The sequence below is a fragment of the Triticum aestivum genome, chromosome 2D (genome assembly GCF_018294505.1).
Source record: "Triticum aestivum cultivar Chinese Spring chromosome 2D, IWGSC CS RefSeq v2.1, whole genome shotgun sequence".
In the NCBI taxonomy this organism is placed as follows: Eukaryota; Viridiplantae; Streptophyta; class Magnoliopsida; order Poales; family Poaceae; genus Triticum; species Triticum aestivum.
Window position 1 is genome coordinate 372341247 of NC_057799.1, and position 24237 is coordinate 372365483.

Consider the following 24237-nt stretch of genomic DNA (forward strand, 5'->3'; position numbering starts at 1 on the left):
GTATGCCGCTATCAGGTTGGGGCTTTGACGGAGGCTGAATTGCTAGTCTAGCTCTGGACGAGTCGGACTTCCATTCTGCAGGGTAGACCGGACTCTTTTGACAGTGTCCGGGGGCTTGTCTGCCGATGAAGTGTTCAGCTTAACGAGGCCACCCTGCATTTCGGCTGCGAGGGCCATGGTATGCTCATCAGTACGGAGGGAGCGCTCCATGTTTCCATTGACTGTTATAATGCCACGTGGTCCAGGCATCTTGAGCTTTAGATAAGCATAGTGTGGGACTGCGTTGAAACGGGCGAAAGCGGTTCGTCCGAGCAGTGCATGATAGCCGCTACGGAAGGGGACGATGTCGAAGATCAAGTCTTTGCTTCGGAAATTATCTGGTGAGCCGAAGACGACTTCCAGCGTTATGGATCCTGTGCAACAGGCCTCTATGCCGGGTATCAACCCTTTAAAGGTGGTTTTAGTGGGCTTGATTCTTGATGGATCAATACCCATTTTACGGACAGTGTCCTGATAAAGCAGGTTAAGACTACTGCCGCCGTCCATAAGGACTCGCGTGAGGTGGAATCCGTTGATAATTGGATCGAGGACCAATGCTGCCGAACCTCCGTGATGGATAATGGTCGGGTGGTCTCTGCGATCAAAAGTGATTGGATAGGCTGACCATGGGTTGATTTTTGGGGCGACTGGCTCTATGGCATACACATCCCTTAATGCGCGTTTGCGCTCCCGCTTAGGGATATGAGTAACATAGATCACATTCACCGTTTTTACCTCGGGGGGAAATTTCTTCTGTCCCCCTGTGTTCGATTGGCGAGGCTCCTCATCGTCGTCCTCGCTGGGCGGCCCTTTCGCCTTGTATTTGGTGTTTAGATTACCGGCCTGCTTAAAGACCCAACAATTTCTGTTGGTATGATTGGCGGGCTTGTCAGGGGTGCCATGAATCTGGAAAGGCCTATCGAGTATTCTGTCCAAACTGGATGGACCATCTTTGTTTCCTTTGTTTCCGCTAACCGGGTTTAGAGCCACTGAATCAGGCGTTGACCGCCGTATCTTCGTTGTCTTTGTTGTTGCTTCGACGCTTGTGTTTATTGCGTCGTGGCTTACCGTTGCCATCTCTGGCTTTGGATGTTCCAGGGTCACTGGTGCTGTTCCTCCTACGAGCGAGCCAGTTGTCCTCTCCCGCGCAAAAGCGGGCCATGAGTGCGGTAAGGGCTGCTATGGACTTCAGTTTTTCTTGGCCGAGGTGTCGGGCGAGCCACTCGTCCCGGACGCTGTGTTTAAAGGCCATGAGGGCTTCGGCGTCCGGACAATCCACGATTTGGTTCTTTTTAATTAAGAACCTGGTCCATAGCTTCCGGGATGATTCCCCGGGTTGCTGGACTATGTGACTAAGGTCATCGGCGTCTGGAGGCCGAACATAGGTACCTTGGAAGTTGTCTCTAAAGGCTTCTTCCAAATCATCCCAGCTACCAATAGAGTTTTCTGGGAGGCTGTTTAACCAGTGCCGAGCTGGTCCCTTTAATTTTAGCGGGAGGTACTTGATGGCGTGGAGGTCATCACCGCGGGCCATGTGGATATGGAGAAGAAAGTCTTCAATCCATACTGCGGGATCTGTCGTTCCATCGTATGATTCCATGTTCATGGGTTAAAACCCTTCTGGGAACTGGTGCTCTATTACCTCGTCGGTGAAGCATAGGGGGTGTGCGGCGCCTCTGTATCGGGCGATGTCATGACGCAGTTCGGATGAAGTCCGTATGCGGTTTTCTGCCTGAGTGAGGTTGTGCCTGCCGCGCCAGGCCTGATGGCCGTCCTCGCGCGTTGGAGCTTGCCCCCTCGATCCATAGATCGATCTGGCTTGGCCTGCTCTATTGTCCACGTCCTGCTGTAGGTCATAGGTGTATTTTGGAGCCGCTGTCTCTCTGTCTTTACGGCGAGGTGGTGCGGGTTGGTGTTCGGCGTAGGTGGCCACTTTATCTCATCCATGTGGCGGCCAGTCTGGTTCATCAGCGCGGTCGTATCTTGACGGTATGGGCTCGATGGCCTCGTCGTCGAATTGTGGAAGTAGCCGACGCTTCGGATAACTCTTTGTTGGGCGTTGAAGGCCATATTCTTCGGCAGCCAGGACTTGAGTCCATCTGTCGTTGAGTGTATCCTGCTCGGCTTGGAGCCGTTGCTGCTGCTTTTTTAGGCTTCTCGCAGTGGCGATTAGCTGGCGCTTAAAGCGCTCCTGCTCGAGTGGTTCCTCTGGCACGATGAAGTCTTCGTCGCCAAGGCTCACATCGTCTTCAGAGAGCGGTAGATAATTACTGTCCTCTGAGACTTCGTTCCCGACCGGATCGTCGGGGTTAACTTGCCCCTCCTCCACATCGTCTTGTTTGGACGTGGGCTCGATGGGGGCTTCGGGGTCTTCGGCACCCTCCGGAGTGTTACCGTCTCCGGTGTCGGTATTGTTGTCTTTTTCGCGACGTGATTTTGAGCGGCGCCGCTGACATCGATGCTTTGGAGGTGCTTCAGCAGGTTTGTCCTCAGCGGGATCCTTCCTGCCGTCGTACATCCTCTTTGGGTGTATCCACCATATACACGTCATATGTGGAGGTGGCCGTCCAGCGTCCGGTAAACGACGTGTCTTGGCATTGTTCTTCTTCGGCATCGTCGTCCATGTCGTCGATGTCTTCGGAGGCGTAATCCAGCATGTCGGTTAAGTCTTCGACAGTGGCTATGAAGTGGGTGGTGGGTGGGACGTAAAATTCCCCGCTCGCAGCCCCTAGTCCGGGCTGGGCGTAGTTCAGAAGTGATTCCTCTATAATGGCGAGGGATCGCATTAAGTCCAGAGCCTCATTTAAGGGCGAGGTTTGGACATGGAAGCGAGAGTCCGTGGGGCTGGCCGGGGTGAAAGCCTCCTGGCCCTGCCTACTTGGTGCGGAACTCGAGAGTTCGGATCTGGAGTCCGGGGGCGAGTCCGGCCCTTCAATGATAGGGGGAACCTAGACTGATTCCGAGTTTGTCGTGGACATGATCACCTCCGGATCCTCGATAATGCAGTTTGCAATGGAGAGTCCGGTGGGCTCCACACTCCCATCTTCAGACCTGATGGTTTGCTCTGGATCTAAGGCCAGAGCGATGGTCGGGGCCGCGAACCCTTCGAAGATCAAGTCTCCTCGGATATCAGTGACATAGTTTAAGTTCCCGAAACTGATCTGGTGACCAGGGGTGTGGCTGTCGATCTGTTCAAGGTGGCCTATTGAGTTGGCTCACAGTGCGAAGCCGCCGAATACGAAAAATTGGCCAGGGAGGAAAGTCTCCCCCGAGACAGCATCATTGTAGATGATCGATCGAGCCATCGAACCTTCTGTCGACAGCACAGTGGAAATCTCAATGAAAGCACCAATGTCGGTGTCAAAACCGGCCGATCTCGGGTAGGGGGTCCCGAACTGTGCGTCTGAGGATCGAAGGTAACAGGAGACAAGGGACACGATGTTTACCCAGGTTCGGGCCCTCTTAATGGAGGTAATACCCTACTTCGTGCTTGATTGACTTTGATGAGTATAGGGGTTACAAGAGTTGATCTACCTCGAGATCGTAATGGCTAAACCCTAGATGCCTAGCCTGTATGATTATGATTGCCTCTACAGACTAAACCCTCCGGTTTATATAGACACTGGAGGGGCCTAGGGTTGTACAGAGTCGGTTTACAGAGAAAGGAATATTCATATCCGAATGCCAAGCTTGCCGTCCGCGCAAAGGAGAGTCCCATCCGGACATGGGCGAAGGCCTTCTATCTTGTATGTTCACGGCCCATCAGTTCGGCCCATGTCACACAACCCGGACGCCCGGGGACCCCCTAATCCAGGACTCCCTCAACCTCTATGGTGGTAATTTCCCTTGCTAGACGCCATACTCTCCTAGGTTGTGAAGCCAAGGCTATGATCACCAAGGCTATGGAAATCAAGGCAAATGGAGACCAAAGCTCTGATATCACAACTCAAGCAATCAACCTACACATGCAATTCTAAGAGTATAGCAGCGGAATGTAAATCATTGCATATGAAGGTAAAGGGGAGGAGTTTGGAGGGAGCAAACACAATGTAGACACGGAGATTTTTGGCGTGGTTCCGATAGGTGGTGCTATCGTACATCCACGTTGATGGAGACTTCAACCCACGAAGGGTAACGATTGTGCGAGTCCACGGAGGGCTCCACCCACGAAGGGTCCACGAAGAAGCAACCTTGTCTATCCCACCATGGCCATCGCCCACGAAGGACTTTCCTAACTTGGCTAGATCTTCACAAAGTAGGCGATCTCCTTGCCCTTACAAACTCCTTGGTTCAACTTCACAATCTTGAAGGATGCTCCCAAGTGACACCTAACCAATCTGGGAGACACCACTCTCCAAAAGGTAATAGATGGTGTGTTGATGGTGAACTCCTTGCTATTGTTCTTAAAATGATAGTCTCCCCAACACTCAACTCTCTCACACAGATTTGGATATGGTGCAAAGATGATTTGAGTGGAAAGCAACTTGCACTACAAGAATCAGCTACTTTGCCGTCTGCCACGACAGATGGCAAAGGCAAGGATGGCGGACGGCAAAGGCCTTTGCCGTCTGCCCCGGCCGGCAAAAGGCTCCGACAAAGTAGGCTACGGTAAAGAGCTTCTTTGCCGTCTGCTTTCTGAAGCGGACGGCAAAGGGGCCTTTGCCATCAGCGGCTGATGGCAAAGATGCCCTCCCTTTGCCGTCTGCCAAACGCAATCTTTGCCGTCAGCCTCGTAAAATCACGGACGGCAAAGAACTTAGTAAATATTAAAAAACGTTCGGTGAGCAGCCTGTCCGGCGTCCTGCGTTTGGCGTGTCCGGTGCCCGGCGAGCGGTACTCCAACAATACAAACCGACGAGAGGAATGAACGGACGATGATAAACACTACAGTACCATCAACACTTGCTCCAAGAATCGACGAATGAATTTCACAATACATTACCCACAAACACTACACTATACACGAACAAATTACAAGAGATTTGATTTAACAAGGTGCTCCAATCCGCCCGCGACTGCGCTGGAGCTCACCACGCTCATGCGGGCGCTGGATCCGGTTGCGACCCCTCCCTTCGATGAGGGCCAGCACCCAGCACCCTTGGTTGCAGGCAGAGCTGCCGCAGGCCACCGCTGCTCGAGGTGGCAGGGGCAAACGGGGACCGGGCCAGGCACGGCGGCGTCGAGGGCGAAGAGAGAAGGGGCCCGCGCCGGCGGGTGAGGTGGTGGCCGGAAGGGGCAATGGGGGCCGGGGCCGGCGGGGGCAAAAGGGGACGGGGCCGGGCACGGCGCCGTCGTGGGCGAAGAGAGAAGGGGCATGTGCCTGCGGGCGAGGTGGTGGCCGGAAGGGGGCGATGGGGGCCGGGGCCGGCGGGGGCAAACGGGGACGGAGCCGGGCACGGCGGCGTCGGGGGAGAAGAGAGAAGGGGCCGTGCCGGCGGGCAAGGTGGTGGCCGGAAGGGGGCGACGGGAGCCGGGGACGGCGACCGGCTGGGGCGACGAGAGGCGGGGAGCAGAGGCGTACGAGAGAGAAGGGAGACAGATCGTGGTGGGGGTGGCTCTCAGGAGGATAAGGGAGAGAGAGAGTGGGTGGTGGGGGCGTGGGATGGGCCGTATCAGTTTTGCGTTGTGGAGATGCATGTGTGGAGCAGATCATGCCATGTCATCGATCCGTGTGATCGATCCGCGTGGTGTGCTTTCTCTTGACGGCAAAGAATTTTTGCCGTCCGCCAGCAGACGGCAAAGAAACTGGCCATTAGGTTGTCCTTGTAAGCACGCCACCCACCCTCTTTGCCGTCAGCTAGCAGACGGCAAAGCTTCTTTGCCGTCCGCTAGCAGATGGCAAAGATACGGCTGATGGCAAACCCTATCTTTGCCGTCCACTTTTTGGTGGCTGATGGCGAAGCCTTCCTTTGCCGTCCGCTGGCTGACGGCAAAGAGTCGGCAGACGGCAAATCTGCTGATTCCAGTAGTGTTGGGGAAGGCTAGAGATCAAGATTCTTGTGGTTGGATTGGAATGTCTTGGTCTCAACACATGAGTAGGTGGTTCTCTCTCAGAAAATGAATGCTGGAAGTGTAGGCATGTTCTGATGGCTCTCTCTTTGATGGAGCGGAGGGTGGAGGGGTATATATAGCCTCCACACAAAATCTAACCGTTACACACAATTTACTAAACTCGGTGGGACCGAATAGATAAACTCAGTGAGACCGATATGGTTCAAAATGAGAACGTTAGGCTTTTCGGTGGGACCGATTGCATTAGGGTTAGGGCATAACTTGATCTCGGTGTGACCGATTACTTCAACTCGGTGAGACCGATTTCAGTAATAAGCAAATAGAGAGTTGGTCAGGCAAACTCGGTGGGACCGATTGCTCATTCAGTGAGACTGAAACGTTACGAAAAGGAAACATAGAGTTTGCATTCCGTACTCGGTGGGACCGATCACTCATCTCGGTTAGACCGAAATATTACGAAAGGAAACAGAGAGTTTGCAATCCCATCTCGGTGAGAACGAGATCCCTATCGGTGAGACCGAACTGATTAGGGTTTCTGGCTATGGCTATGTCAAGTGAACTCGGTGGCGCCGGATGGATCAAATCGGTGGGGCCGAGTTTGACTTTAGGTTTAGGACATATGTGGAAATGAGAAAGTGGTTGAGGGCTTTTGGAGCATATCACTAAGCATTTTGAGCAAGCAAGCCATTAAGCAACACCTCATCCCTTTTTAATAGTATTGGCTTTTCCTATGGACTCAATGTGATCTTGGATCACTTAAATAAAAATGTAGAGTCTTGAGCTTTTGCCAATATCTGTCCTTAGCATTTTGAGGGGTCCACATCTCTAGTCCATGCCATGCCAATCATTGAACTTTCTGAAATGATTATCTTGAAAGAATATTAGTTCAATGAGCTATATGTTGTTATGAATTACCAAAACCACCCAAGGATTAGTTGCACTTTCACTAGAGCTACTTCATATCCTTTATTGATGCTAGTTGTGCTACGCCGTGACCTCATTAGTGTTCTAGACTCGCGTCTCTAGTCCGGTCTAGCTTAGGACCAGCACAATATCGTTGTTGAGCGTTTATTCAACATTGCATATCTGAATTGATTATTGCTAATATTTTGCTATGATATAGTTAAGCCTTCCAAGCTCCACATATTTCTATACCGTGTATATGTACGTTCCCTTGGCAATCGCTTTACTCAATCTTCGGAGTTATTTGACACCGCTGGTTGCCCGTCACCACCTGCTGCATGGTAAGAAATTGTAAGACATTGATATTTGCTATATCATGAGCGTTTTACCACCACATCCTAGTAGTTCATAGGAACATTATTCTTTGATTTTGTTTCTTGCTTTCCACTAATTATGGTAGGTTCCGGAGTTGTTAGTTCTTGGGCTTCATCGATCGTGGGAGACGTGCCACCACCTAAGCAAATACTACAACCGTCACGAGAGGTACACAAACATCCAAATGCACATGATCAGATTAATGTTTCTATACCACCATTTAATGGCTGTTTTAGACCTGCTTTATATATTGCATGGGAGTTCGACATAAATAATATATTTGCTTCCATAATTTTGTTGATTGTAAAAAATTTAAGGTCGCGGTTGGTTCATTCACTGGTTATGCTTCAGTTTGGTGGGGTGAATATTGTTGGTTAAACCCTGATTATATACCTAGTACTTGGGATGCTTTAAAACATGTCATGGGAGATGTAGATGTTCATTATACTCGTGGCATGATTAAAAAACTACAACATTTAAAACAAGGTAGTGACACCGTAACAAAATATTATGATGATTTACAAACTACCTTGTTTCACTCATTTTTAGAAGAAAGTGAGGAGATTTTATGGATAGATTTTGGGGAGGATTAAATAGTGATATTCAGGAGATACTAATTCATGAAGAGTGTTATCCTATGAACCATTTGTTTAGTCTTGTTTGCAAAGCTAAACAGAAAATAAAACGACGTGTTGCCCACGAGGAGAACAAGCGCAAGGTGCACATTCTAAGTGTTGATACAGATGTTTCTTCAGCTACTAGGCGTACTATGACAACCACATCCGTTGTTGCGAGAACTACATTATCTCCACCATGTGACACATCACCACCAGGAGTGCCTACATCATCTGAGTTGATCACAAGAGGTAAGGACAAAGGTACAGATTTTCCACTTCCACATGAGAATGATGCATGCCTAGTTAACTTGAATACATCATGTGTTGAGTTACCCATTGATTTGAACACACCGCCTATTTTAGAGAATCATGTTACTGTCATGAATGCATCATGTGCTCAAATAGCTGAAATACCAACAATTTCGAGTGCACCTACTGAATTAACTATTGATGCAAAAGAACCAATGTTTAATCTTTTTGATATGACCTGTGGTGATAATTCTGTGTCAAATGACGTATTGCATGTTTGCTTATTTAAGCATGTTGTAGCATGTAAATTTGATGCAAGTAAGGTTTATTCACCAATGTTGGGTTGGTTTAATTTAATGATGAACATTGCCAATCTTTTCATATGAATAACAGCTTCACTTGTATGTGCAAACTAAGTTGCAATATCTTCATGCCTTCTACTTCTTGTGATAATACTTTGGCTTTATATTTTATGAACTATGAAATTAGTCATGTATACATGTGTCATATGTGCAAAAACCAAGAGAAGTAAAAAAAATGACAGATACATATACGACATGTACACCTTGTCTCTTTTGTTAGCCACATTTCAGATTAAGCAACGCCGAGGACGGCTTTGTTTTCAAGAAGGGGAGGATGATGAGGACATGACTACCTTGGATACGACCAAAAATATTGCATACATGTATATTTGTGAGGTGATTTTTAATGCAAACTATGCAATAATTTATTTATGTCATCCAGGACAAAAATACTTCACAAACTTTTGTGCCATGTCTAATTGCAGGTGTATGGAACATTTGTACAATTCACATATGAAGATAAGAGAAAAGGAGAAGTTTAGGTGCTGTTCAAAAAGTCCTCTCATGTCACTTTTGGGCCAAGAGAAGATAGAGTCCAAGTCTCTCACGTTCTGGATTCAGATTCGGACTGCACAGACATACCTGACTCAAAATGCAAAGAACTCTTTCATACGGATTCCGAATTGGGTGATTCTTTTTTTGTTGGAAAGTAGATTTCGTGATCTTTCCAACCAAGTTGGATTCACCATAAAATTCTTCCAGAGCGTTGAGTTATCGATGAAACAATCTGGCACTGCAACAGAATCCGAGTCAAACTACAAGTCCAAAGGTGTTGCATCACCTCCACTTGGGCCCATGAGCCTTGTACAACCTAGGGTTAATTTTAGGCTGCCTTGGGACGTCCTCCCACCTCTTTGGCCGCCACCCCTTGCTCCTATATAAGTAGATCCATCTAGGAGCTTTTTCCTTGGGATTTATTTAGTTAAAAGTTAGCCATTGCAACTTCGTGTACTTCATTTGTGTCCAACAACCAGACCAGGAACGCTTACAGATCCCCATCTTGATCAATAAAGCTTTCATCTTATATTCGCCACATCTAGATTGCATGATCATATTCTTGCTTGTTCTTCGATTGCGTGCAGGAATAGACCTTCATGGTTAGGCTGATCGTGCTTCCAGCATCGTAAGTAACCTCATGAGATCGGTTTAACGATTGCTAAGGCGCAACATCATGCACGTTTGTAGTCGGATGGTCAAATTCGACTCCACCATATCGATAGTTATCATCTCATCGAAAGATCGGGACAGCCTCGCCTCTATCAGGCACCCGAAGTGTCACTCCGTAATCGACCGTCGCGGAGACCGCACACGTTGCCCCCGCCTCAGATAGGTAAGCCTTCTTGATAGCAACTTCCAAAATAGTCGCGGTATTGTGTGTTTCACCATCCGAGTTTTATACAGGTGACCTACCTACACATTTCCATCCGAGGAAGGTGGCGCTATGGGTGCTTCCGCGCTGAGGACAGACGCCAAGCTAGCACCCACTCCAGGGGATACCCCTGAAGTGCCTCAACCAGAGACTTCAGAGGCTTATTTTGCCACCAACTCTGAGATGGATAGCGCCATAAATCATCAAAGGTGAAAAACTTCTCTAAGGAATCCAGTTTTCTCTAGCCAAGAGTTTAACACCCTCAACTCGGTGGATGCCTACCTTGGCGCAGCCCGCTCTGGCTTTGAGAATGCGGTGGATGTTTTGTCCAAGGATCTGCAGGTGAAATCCTTTTTCTTGATTACTTTAATTGTAAATTGCACATAGTCCTAATAGCCCTCAGGATGGATCAATGCATTTTCCTCTAAACGGAAGCATGCAACCCAATCTCAAAAACATTTTTTAGTATTTCCGAGGACTTCATGGGTATGAAGTTCTACTGTGTATGGCAATAGCCCCCAAGACACTTGTCAGGCGAGACATCCGACAAGAGAATCCATAATGGAAGTAGTTTTGATTTAGCACGAAGCCCGGTTGCTCCCAAGCCTTAGTTTTGGCACGGGTAGTCAAATTAAGGATCTGATTACATTTTAAGAATGTACTACTTTGTTGAAAACAAGCTGCTCGGGAGGAAAGCAAAAGCTCCCCGAGGAGATGGAACTGACAAATACGAAGCTGGACGCCGTGCAGTCAGAAGTAGAAGGTATGAAGAAATTTATCTGAGAAGTGCACGGTATGTTTATCTTGAAATGGTTTGTCCTGAATTTTTTAAGCTTTCCTTAATGGGGCTTACATTCATAGTAGCGGAAACGATTTTTCAGTTGGAGAAGGACCTAATGCAGGCCCGAGAGGACTTGCAATATGCCGAATCTCAAGAACTGGCCGACCATCATATGCTTTCCCGAAGTAGGGATGACAACAACAAGTTGAAGACCAAGAACGAGCGGCAAGCACGTGAAATTGAGAGGCTAAAAGCTCAAATAAATGTTGCCGAGGAGAAAGACCAGAAGACAAATGAGGCCATATCCGGTAAGCATGCACGACCTTTAAATGGCTGGAATTATCCCATGCTACCAGTTTAAGTCTAGCCTCTATTTTGTATACTTCTCCTGGCTGGTCGACCGCAAGAAGCCACAAACTCTTCCATAGAAGATGCCTCGAGGGAACTGACTAAGATGTATGAGAGATCTCGGAGTGCAATGAAGAGTGCTTTTAAAGTTGTATGGCCTAATGAAACGGTTCCCGAAGGAATGTCCGAGCTCGCCGATCACCTAAAGGGAGATCGGCGCCGTTTACAAGCATGGAAGATATCAACCTATCGGGAGCGGGCTCGATAGGCATGGGCTATGATAAAAACCTATTTCACTAGCGAGGATACCGAGCACCTTGCCGAAGTCGGCCCTAGAGGGGCTGACGTGAAGGAAGTATCCACGCACCTAGTGTACGATAATGTAACGCGAGCTGCTTGGCTCTCGCAACGAGACTGCACCCATAATTCTTTAATAGATGGCCTTGATGGAATGTAAGAACATATGTGTGTAATGATTCTAGGTATCTAAGTACTTTACATCATTGAGGTCGGATCTGCTATACAAGCTTTGTTAACCGGCCATCGGCTTCTGCCTCCTCGTGTAGTGGCCGAGGAGTGTTCCCTACTCCTAGCGCGAACACCCGAGATAGACTTTCCAAAGAACAAGGCAATCCGACCATATGGTTCCAAAAATAGAAGTGAAGCAGGGAGTTATGTTATATTATTGTTTAACGTAAGAAACATCTTCGGAGAAAAATAGTTCCTCTAGCAGTTCCTTTTCTCAGGATATCATGTTAACCATGATTGTATGTCTGAACTATGCGGAAGACATGTCACTTCGAGAACAAAGCACCAGTGATAGTTTTTAGGAACCGAGTATTTTCACTTCCATCATGGCTGACCAATTATTTTCTTAAGAATGCTAGCTTTTGGCTTCACCCGTCTGAGGTACTAACCCGGATAACCCGAAAGTAACAATCGCAGAGGTGCTCCCTTTACCCCTTAGCTAAACAATCGAGAACTTAAGGGGTAAGTACATGAGCCAGACAACCTAGCTTGGACAAATCTTAAGTCAAATCGATGCAATTATGGCTTTAAAATGATTATATTGGAAGGTGGCATGCATATAACAATTATGAGTGCTCAGAATTTTTTTGGGATTTTTAATTAAAGCCCCCAAGGCAGTAGATGTCATACACTTAAAGATGCATCTGAAGTGACCAGATGTACCTCGGCTTTACCGAACAGTACCAAAATAAAGTTTTGACAACTTCCAAGAATGAATGTCGAAAAGGCGATAGTTGCTTTATGCATCATGAATGAGATCACATGGGAGGACATCCTCGGCTCCATAGACCATGAAGAAAGCTGTGTAGCCCATGGATCGATTGGGCATAGCGCGCATACCCCATAGTACGGAATCAAGTTCCTCTTCCCATTGACAATCTACCTCCTTTAAAGAACAAACCAACCGTGGCTTAACACCACTTAAAATTACTCCACTGGCACGTTCAACCTATCTGTTCAACTGGGGGTGATAAACCGAGGCATAATCATGCTTAATGCCCATTTTTGCACACCAAGACTTTACTTCATTAGCCGTGAAGTTGGACCCATAGTCCATTATTATACTATGGGGGACACCGTAGCGGTGAACTACTCCAAAGATAAAATAGATTACCGACCCCACTTTGGCCGAGGTCACGGGTTTCGACTCAATCCATTTTGTGAATTTTTCAACCATGACGAGTAGATACTTCTTTCCTTTGACCCTCGTCGAAGTGGGTTGACCATGTCAAGCCCCCAGACCACGAAAGGTCAAGTAGTCGAAATAGTTTGAAGAGTTGTGGGGGGCATGTGGCTTTGGTTAGCGAACACCTGACATCCAATGCATTCTTGGAAAAATGCTTTGGCATCTACTCTGGCCATTGGCCAATAAAATCTGGCTTGGAAGGTCTTGCTTAGCAAGGGCCGAGCTGCGGAGTGATGGCTGCTCATGCCGGAGTGGATTTCCACAAGGATCTATCTTCCTTCTTCCTCAGATATACATCGTTGGTGGACGCCCATGACGCTTTACTTGTAGAGTTTGCCTTCATAGAACTTATAAGCCTTGGATCTTCGAATGATCCTTCGTGCTTCAATGTGGTCTTTGGGCAGCTCTTTGCTAAGTAGATATGTGATAACCCACAAGTATAGGGGATTGCAATAGTTTTCGAGGGTAGAGTATTCAACCCAAATTTATTGATTCGACACAAGGGGAGCCAAAGAATATTTGCAAGTATTAGCAGTTGAGTTGTCAATTCAACCACACCTGGAGAACTAAATATTTGCAGTAGAGTGATCAGTAGAACAGTAAGATGATAATTTGATAGCAGTGGTAACAATAGCAACAGTAACGGTAACAGTAGTAGCAGTAGTTTTGTAGCAATTATGACTGCAGCAACAGTAGTAACTTAGCAAAGATTGATATGTGAAAATCGCGTATGCATTGGATCGGTGATGCATAATTATGTCGGATAAAATTCATCATGTAACAGTTATAACCTAGGGCGACACGGAACTAGCTCCAATTCATCAATGTAATGTAGGCATGTATTCCATATATAGTCATACGTGCTTGTGATAAGAACTTGCATGCCATCTTTTCTCCTACCCTCCCGTGGCAGCGGGGCCCATAAGGAAACTAAGGGATATTAAGGTCTACTTTTAATAGAGAACTGGAACAAAGCATTAACACATAGTGAATACATGAACTCCTCAAACTATGGTAATCACCGAAAAGAATCCCAATTATTGTCACCTTGGTGTATGCGGATCATAACACATAATAGGTGCATACAACTTGCAAGATAGGATCAAGAACACAAATATATTCGTGAAAACATGAAGGATTCACATCTGAAATCATGGCACTCAGGCCCTAGTGACAAGCATTAAGCATAGCAAAGTCATAGCAACATCAATCTCGGAACATAGTGGATACTAGGTATCAAGCCATAACAAAACTAACTCTATTACATGATAAATGTCATCCAACCCATCACCGTCCAACAAGCCTACAAAGGAATTACTCACTCCTAGCGGTGAGCATCATGAAATTGGTGATGGAGGAAGGTTGATGATGACAACGGCGTCGAATCCCCCTCTCCGGAGCCTACGAACTCCAGATCAGCCCTCCCGGTGAAGAACAGGAGGTGGCGGCGGCTCCGTATCATAAAACGCGATGATTCCTTCTCTCTATTTTTTCTTGGCGAATAGGTACTTATGGAGTTGGATTTAGGTTGTGGGAGCTACCAGGAGCCCACAAGCCTACCAGGCGCTCCCCTTGAGCTTGTGGCGCCCTGGTGGCCCCTCTCTGGTAATTTCCTTCGCCAATATTTTTTTATATATATTCTGAAATAATTCTCCATAAATTTTCAGCTTAATCAGAGAACCTCTGTTCTGCACAAAAACAACACCATGGCAATTCTGCTGAAAACAACGTCAGTCCGGGTTAGTTGCATTCAAATCATGCAAATTAGAGTCCAAAACAAGAGCAAAAGTGTTTGGAAAAGTAGATACATTTGGAACGTATCAACTCCCCCAAGCTTAACTCATTGCTTGCACTCAAGCAAATTAGTTGACAAACATAAAGTGATAAAGAAAAAGTTTTACAAACTCTTTTAGTTCTTGTTATTGTAAATATACTTAACTAATGCTCAAGTTTTCAGCAAGGATTGTGAACTAACCATATTCATGATAAAATTTAGGTCTCACATTTACTCATACCAATGACATAACCAACTAGCGAACAATAATAAGATATTTCGGATGCCAACAATTTGTCAAAACAATCAATATAATATGATAACATGGTATCTTGCTAGCCCTTTCTGAGATCGCAAAACATAAATGCAGAGAGCCTATGAAGTTCAAGCAGCGACTAAACACTGTAATTCATGGTACAAAAGATCTAGTCATGTCACACTCAACATTAACTATACTCAATGCATAAGAATGACAATAGTGCTCCCCAACTGGTGCTTAAATGAGAGGGTGGTGACTCAATAATAAAAGTAAAATAACATAAAAATAAATGGATAAGCCCTTCGCCGAGGGAAGCAGGGATTTGCAGAGGTGCCAAAGCTCGAAGCTTAAAACAGAGATGAATATAATTTTGGGAGGTATGCCTTTCCTGTCAACGTCATGACCGAGAGTTTTCAATATCTTCCATGCTAAACAAATTAGCGGCGGTTCCCAAGAGGAAAAAGTAAAGTTTACTCCCCATCCACCAACAAACACAATCCATGGCTAGTCGAATCCTCGGGTGCCCTCCATACCAACAATTTTCCGAGGGAGTTTGTTTCATTATTTTGCGATTTGATCATGGGCTGGGTATCCCGATTACTAGCCCCTCTCGTGTAAGGACAAGTGAATAAACACTCATCATGAGAATAACCCGCTTAGCATGGAGATACTGACCGTCCCCTATCGCTTCATGAGCGGTATGGGCACACAAAACATATGCTTATTTGAATGTTTAGAGGTGGCACATGCAAATTTGCTTGGAACGGCAGGGTTATACCGCATATAGGTAGATATAATGGACTCATCTGGAATACCTTTGGGTTTAAGGATTTGGATGCACAAGTAGTATTCCCGCTTAGTACAGGCGAAGGCTAGAAAAGAGATTGAGAAGCGACCAGCTAGAGAGCGAAACAGTCATAAACATGCATTGAGAATAATTAACATTGAATACGAGCATGAGTAGGATATCAAACACCATGAACAAAAATAACATGGAGGATATGTTGGTTTTGAATCAACTATATGCATGGACATGTGCCAAGTCAAGACACTCAAATCATTCAGAGGAAGATACCATACTATCATACTACATCATAACCATTTTAATGCATGTTAATACTCAAGATAAATCATTATCCACTCCTAGACAATTAAGCATGGCATGAGCAACTATAATCTCCAATTGTCATCACGAACATGCTTAATACTGAATCAAGAGCGATGAGCTAAACATATTTACAAAAACAAAAACAAGAGGAGTTCATACCAGCCTTTCTTCATCACAATCGCTTCATCAAATCATCGTCATTATTTCATTTCACTTGCACGACCGAATGATATGAAAATAATAATAGTGCAAGTGTGTTGTGGACTAAGCTGGAATCTGCAAACATTTTATTCAAGGGAGGAGACAAGGTAATACGGGCTCTTTGTTGGATCAACAATAATGCATATGAGAGCCACTCAACATGTTCATCATGGTCTTCTCTTCAAGACAACCAAAAGAAAAGAAAAGGATTTCAGAGAAACACACTGAAAGGTTTTTGGAGTTTTTGTTTTTCTGAAGAAAGAAAATAAAAGAAGGAAAGAAAAACGGAAATGAGAAAAACTATTTACACGGGAAAGCTCCCAACAAGTAAAAGAAGAACGAGAAATCTTTTTAGGTTTTCTTTTAATACTACAAACTATTAAACAAGAAGGAAAACCGAAAAGAAGATAGATTTTTTTTGGATTTTCGAAGTTTTTCAAACACACAAGAAGAAAGCGAAAATAAAACTAGCATGGACATACAATGGAAAAGGATGAACACTGACAAATGGAATGAAATGTGTGGTAGCTTAGGCTTTTGGCTTAAGTTGGTCTACGCCCATGGCTCGAAATATCCCTCAGGATAGTACTGAGCTCATCGGGGTTCCACTGATAGACCAGATCATGTGGATCCCACTGGTAGACAGGCTCTGCGGACACCTCAGGCTCAGTTGCTGGCTCTGGCTCAAGCACTTGGGGCGGCATCAAGCCCCAATAAGCGTAAATGTGCTCGGGCATAATAGTGTACCTGCCCGAAGAAAGATCGAACAAAGAAGGTGTAGGCAGGGTAATAGTCTCACGAGTGCCCTATCTAAATACTAAGTTATAACGGAATCGCGTCTTGCCTCCGTCAATAAAGTCATGCCCAACCATGCTAGCATAATCGAGGCATCTCATAGGTAAGAGCATCTCCTCTGCCTCATCGTGCCAAATAGGTATCACAAAATGTTTACCAAGGCGAGAAGCATAAATACCACCATAAATCACCCCCTTCGAGCGGTTAGTGGGTAGCCGTCGAGCAATCATAGCGCCCAAACTTAAATTCCTATCGCTGTAAAGAGTATGGTGCAAAATAGAAAGGTCCAGAGAGCTGAGTGTCCCACTTTCCCACCATCCAGTCAAACACCTCCCGGCAAATAATGAATAATAGCGCAAAACGGGGAAATGTAAACTAACAACTCTAGCCTCAGAAACTCCTCTCGTCTCCCCAACAGTGATGTCGGATATAAAATCTGCAAGGTCATGGGGACATGGCTCTATAGGGCTGCCCTCAGCTGGGGTCAAACAAGCCTCACAAAACTCATCTAGTATCATCTCTCTAGGAACATCATATAGGTTAAATATGACCATGCATTGTTCCACCCTAGAGTGAAAACCGAAACTTTGCACAAAAGTATTTGTGAGGAGGAGGTACTAGTCACACTTATCTTCGTGGAAGGAAAGAATGCCGGTGTTGTTCTCCAAATGGTAGAAGTCATCGAAATTCCCGCATCCCTCAAGAATGTGTTGCACGACCATTCGCACAACCGTACTTCGGCAACACGAGGAAGGTGATATTTGGGCTTTGGAACCTCCTTAGGAGTCCGACTTGAGGATCCAATTAATCTCCACCTAAGCATTTTCTTTTTCTAGAAATTTCTCAAATTTTTAGCAAGTGAAAATAAAAGTGAACCAAACTCAACAAAATTGATAGCAACTACTCCCATAATCATCTAGAAGCTATATCATGCATCAAAACTACTTTGGACCATATAAATTTGACATGCAAGCTCAAGACCATGGTCACCACAACAGCAAAAATTTGGAATATGTAAAGCAGTAGAACAAAAACTAATTCGACCATTGGAGGAGTCACATACCGAAGAATAATCTCCCAAAACAGTTTCGGAAACGGAGTTCTGAGCAAGGAGATCGAAATTTGCAGTCAAAGAAGCAAGAACACGGGTTTGAGCAAGCAAGTGATTTTTTCTAGAGGAAGAAGTAGGGAGTGGGCGGCTGCGATAAGTGAGTGGGTCCCTGCGGGACTCACAAGCCCACATGGCACTCCCAGGTGGGTGGCGCACCTTGTGAGCTTATGGCTCACAGGTGCACCCCCTGGGGTGTGTTCAGTGCCAAAAATTCTTAAATATTACACAAAAAATCATACTAAATTTTTAGGGAATTCCGAGAACTTTTATTTCTGGGTCATTTTTTTATAGCACAGAAAATTCAGAAAACAGGGAAATCATGGAATTTCTACTTTATTAACTTTAAATAACAGAGAGTAAATAGTGGGTACATAAGGTTTGTGCTTACTAAATTCATCGACCACACACTGGTACGCGTCGGTGCTATACAAACGGTTTTAACCCCTTTCCGCGACGGCATTTGGAACCGTCGCCAAGTGAGTGTGGGCGATAGGGGGTCCTTCCGACACGACCCAAAAACCGTCGGGGATAGGGAGCCAAGATGCATATACAGTACTCCTACTCGTTTGTGCTCGCATTTCCATCGTAGTAGGTATTCTGTGGTGCTACGTTTACGATGCGCGGCCCATCACAAACAGTTCACTATTATAGAACGTGTATGATAAGCATACAATCACACGCATTCTCTTTTCCCAAACCGTATGCGATCACTAATTAAGAAGATTAGCTAATTGTTGTACGAGTATCGGACAGGATTACGAAACGTCGGACCGTCATAACATCGTCGTACACGACAACTATCGCACACTCTATTATGTGGTGCAATGTTTATGATGCATACTTCATCAGAAATGTTTAGTTTGCCTGCACCGTTTGTGATATTGTCTAACATCGCACACGCTTTGGAAACGGCAACTGTGTGCATCCTTAGACACGTTTCCTCTCTGTGAATCGTCTTGGATTATGGTGTATATCGCAAACGTTTGTGTTTTACCAACCATGTGTGCCGTAACGACCCAGAGAGCGTAATTTTACCGTAATTTAATTGCTGCTATTTCAAATTGTACCGGATTTGAATTTGAATTTGAATGTATGCTATAGCTTTATTCATATCCATCAGGTTCAAACAACCAATGCATTATTCGATTCATAGGTACATATGTTCAAGAATTACATACACTACAAAAAAGACACTTCCGTGATGATACGTGTTTGTCATAGTAGGTCACGTTTTCTGTCATGCATGTACATCCATGACGATTTTATGACAGAATCAGGATAGTCATACCTGTGTTGTCGTAGAAGTGTCCACTTCCATAACGATAAATCGCGCGTCATGGAAGTGCTTTCGTCAAGGGTGACCGACACGTGGCATCCACCATAACGGGTCGCCGTTAAGCTATCGGGTCCGGTTTTGGATCCGATAACCCGCTAACAGCCCGGACCAATGAGGATTTTCCACGTGTAAAATTCTCATTGGCCGGAGGAAGCACGTGTTGGCTCACCGTTGGGACATATGTCATCCATTCATTGGACAGGAGGCACCTATGATACGCCGACACGTGGCACGGCCCAACAGAGGCCCATTCTGGTGAAAAGGCCGGCCCGTTTGACTTGGTCAAAAGGTAACGGGACAGCCCACGGAAAGTCTGTTAACGGCCTGTTCGTATATAGCCCATTTACGACCCGCTAACTCACGGCCCGTTACGGCCTATCGGAATTAAGCCCAGTAGCTTCATTTGGGCCGTCCAATATGATTCTAGCCCGTTGTAACTTCCGGCCCATGTATGGCCCATGATGTCTTTCGGCCCATACGAAGCCATTTGTAACTCTTGGCCCATTAACGGCCCGTGGTGAATCTGGCCCGCAATGAACAGTGTACCCCTTTATACCCATTAACGGCCCATTATTCCATTGGGCCATTTCCAACCCGTGTTATTTTTCGGCCTTCTCAGGGCCCATTTATTCTTGGGCTCATTTCCAGCATTCGGTTACTTACGGCCCGTTATTAACCTTTTCTGCTTGTGGGCCAAATTCAGCCCGCGGTTACAATCGGCCCGTTCGCAGCCCGTTAATCCATTGGGTCGTTTTCATAGCGTCATCAAATACGGCCGATTAACGGCGACCCATTATTGTCGGCCCATGACCGGACGATTCCAAATCTAGCCCGTTTACAGCCCATAATGAGGTCTGTTATTGGCCCATGTTTGTCCTATCGATCATACGGCACGTAGAAGGCCCATTGATGCTACGACCCGTAGAAGGCCCATTGTTTCTACGGCCCTTAGAAGGCCCATTGTTTCTACGAGCCGTAGGAGGCCCATGGTAACTACAGTAAATATGTAGCCCATGGTTATTGTGGACTAGTTTTAAAAAATAGGTTATTGCGGCCACTAGCAAACTGCGGAAAAAGAACTGCACTGACTATAAGCAAACAAATAAACAAGACAACAAGGAAATAAATAAGCAAGCAACTTACACTAGGCTATCACTGCTATTACACATATTACATCCACTGGGCATCAATGTTCGCCACCAGTGCAAATATAGGGAACAAAGCAGCATATCATATACACTGGTTGTCAAAGTTGGCGACCAGTGAAAATAAACTCCGCAGCAAAACAAGTCCAGAACTGAAACCACTTCATAAGATCTCAAGAAACAATATCCTAGGTACCCATAATGCTAGCAAGATGCTTAGCAAGCTTATTAACTTTCTCTTGTTTGGCGCTTAAATTCTCCAGCACTTGCTGTTGCACCAGAAAGTATGCATCTAAATTCTGCATGGACTTCCTCAGTCCTTCGGCTTCCCGTCGCATAACATCTGATCGATGTCTTTCAACTTGAAGTTGAGACTCAAGAAGCCGACCTGATTTAGGCAGCGAGTTCGAAGAGCTGGTGCCAGCAGTAGTAGCCAGTAACTCGAACACTACATCAAGACAGGACTTTGGGGTTGTCTCAGTGTCTTCAATATAGTTTTTATCAGCTTTCTTGGAGACCAACAGGGATGTCTCACTATCTTGAACCTTATCTGCATTACTTCCTTTACCATTGCATAACGGGGTACTCTTCTCCAATATTTTATCCGCGTTCTAAAAGAGAAACAAACAAACACATCACAGGTTTACAATGTAGTATATGAAACTCATTTTGGTAAACCAGTTCAGTAGTAAGGTGGACAGGATAACAACATGAAACAAACATATATCTATGTAGTATGGTCACTGTATGGTCTATATCATTCTAGTTTATGTTGCCAAATCAAGATAGATACAGTTCGAATCATATCTATTTAAGACAAAGCAGCATAGACAGAATATAAGTGTGGGAAACTACACAGCAATAACAACACTTGTAATGTGCATGGCATGAGAACATAACTGTTTATTCAATTGAAACTGAAATCAACATAGAGCAAGTTACAACAGCAAACACGTTAAAGAAACAGGTTTAAAACATACCTGTTGCGCCATTGGAGTTTCAATTGCATCCTTCAAATTTGAAATTAGTTGGTATGAGTAAATACAGTGATGCAAGAGCAAAGTAGTATGAACCATAGCTACGGAACCTGACCTGAGAACAATTCTTCTTCTGCTTTAAGCGTTGACTTGGGGTTCGGAGTGGTGGTCCTCGTGCTTTGGGCACTGCAGTTTCCTTACTAACTGCTCGTGTTCGGGTGCTCTGTGGTGGAGACGATGCTGTGTCAACTGGAACTGGGTTACTATCTGCTGGGGTTGGGGTTAGAAGGGGTGTAGCTCGTTCTCTGTCCAACTGGGTAGGGGTACAATCTGCGTGAGTCTGGGTTATGTGTGGTGGGGCTGGTTCTTGGGCAAGTACAACCGTGGTTCTATCTGCATCGACAGGTAGCACGATCTTTTCTGAAGACCGTGTTTTTACTCCCACAGATACTGCCATCACCCCCTCCAATTGAAATGGCTGATAAACAAGAAAAGTAATTGAATGTACAGACATTGTAAGATAGACAGGTGCAATGGATAGTAGGGAAGAAAACAGGGCATGAAATAATTCACATTTATGTTGTCTAACCAAACAGAATAGCAGGACATAATTTCACATATATGATGGCTAATTAAACAGGATAGCATGACACAATTTCACATGTATGATGGCTAACTAAACAGGATAGAATGACATACTTCAAAATATGATGACTATGTAAACAGGATGACATGATATAACTATACGATGTGTCTATTAAAGTGGTTGGCATGCCATAAATCACAAACATGCCGTCGATGGAAACATGATGGCATGATATAATTCACGGATAGAATGACATAATTCAAAATATGATGACTATGTAAACAGGATGAGATGATATAACTATATTATGTCTTTAGAAAATGGGTTGGCATGCCATAATTCAGATACATGCTGTCTATGTAAACATCTTGGCATGATATAATTCAAATATATGATTTATATACTAAGCAAGTGAGCAGAGGGCAATCGCATATATGATGTGTCAACTAAGGAGATGGCATTCAATATTGTGTATATGATGTAAAAACTAAGCATTGCAATACAACATATGCATGATATGAGTAATATAACCCTGCCAAGTTTGAGCATACACCTCAGGGGGATAATAGGACTGGTCATCTGCCTCTGAATCCTCCTCTGAAGAGCTATCTGTAACCAGCAAGATATCTGCTTCAGCAGGTAGCATTGTCTGCTCTGAAGACCTTGTTTTCACTCCAGATTTCTCCATCACCAATTCAAATGGCTGATGCACAGGAAGAGCAGTTGAATATACAAACATTGTCGACAAATGCAACGAGAAATACAAAAAAAGGACAGCATGATATAATTCAAATATATGACGCTTGGCTAAACAGCATGGCATTGCATAATTCACATATATAATGCCTTGCAACAAGATAGCATTGCATAATTCACATATATAATGTCTTGCAACAAGATGGCATCGCATAATTCAAATATATGGTAATTAGACACTAAACAGGTGGCATTCACACAAAGCATGTCTAAACTAAGCAAATGACATAGCAATGCAAGATACCATACGCACGATATGAGCAACATAACCCTGCCAAGTTAGAGCATGCACCTCGGGGGGGGAATAGGACTGGTCATCTGTCTCTGAATCCTCCTCTGAGGAGCTATCCGTAACCAGCAAGACATGCGCTTCGTCAGATAGCATTGTCTGCTCTGAAGACCTTGTTTCCACTTCAGATTTTTCCATGACCGTGCCGAATGGCTGATGCACAGGAAGAGTAATTGAATGTACTAAAATTGTTGACAAATTTAACACGTAATAAAAAATGATGGCATGATATAATTCACATATAAGATGACTGGCTAACCAGGGTGGCATTGCAAAATTCACATATATGATGCCTGGCTAAACAAGATGGCATTGCATGATTCACATATACGATAAAGAAACTAAACAGATGGCATTGACACAAAGCATGTCTAAACTAAGCAGATGACATATTTGATGTATACAGTAAGCAATGCAAGGCACCATATGCATGATATTACCAACATCAGCATGCCAAGTTAGAGCGAAGACCTCAGGGGGTAAATAGGAGTGGTCTTCTCCTTCTGAATCCCCCTCAGAACAGTTATCTTCCTCTTGATTACGATCCGAAATGGGTGGAGGGGGGCTGCCTTTGCGCCCACCATGGAGCGACGTCTGCATGAAATTTTATTGCCACGCAAGGCTCGTCTCTTTTGCTCTACATGTTCAGTTCCATTGTGTACAATAACTGACATGCATAGGAATAAAACATAGTGAGATTATGTAAGGAGTGCATGCACAAATCCAGAGTGATGGTAGCAAACTGTGGATAGACCCAAAACCAATGATAGCAGGCAGATAATAGCTTTAGTTAAAAAATACAGATAATGGCTCCTTTAATGTTTGTTTGCACCCAACATGAAACTCATAGTAGACACCCGAGATTAACCAGATAGTAGACAGATAGTACTGATTGCTGCCCCAATATGTACCCCACAACCATTTAAAAACTCAAGTTTCAGCATTAGTTTGGACCTGACTCGGAGTCTAATAGGTGAACACGACGATAAAGTAGCATGTCATCATATTAAGCGATGCATAACGTAAGCAGACACGGAAGAGTGCGACCTCTCTTGCGGACCCGTGTAGTCCTCAAGGTCATCTGCTCAGTTGATGATGGTAATGCAGTTGTCGTGGCTGCCGGCGGCGGGG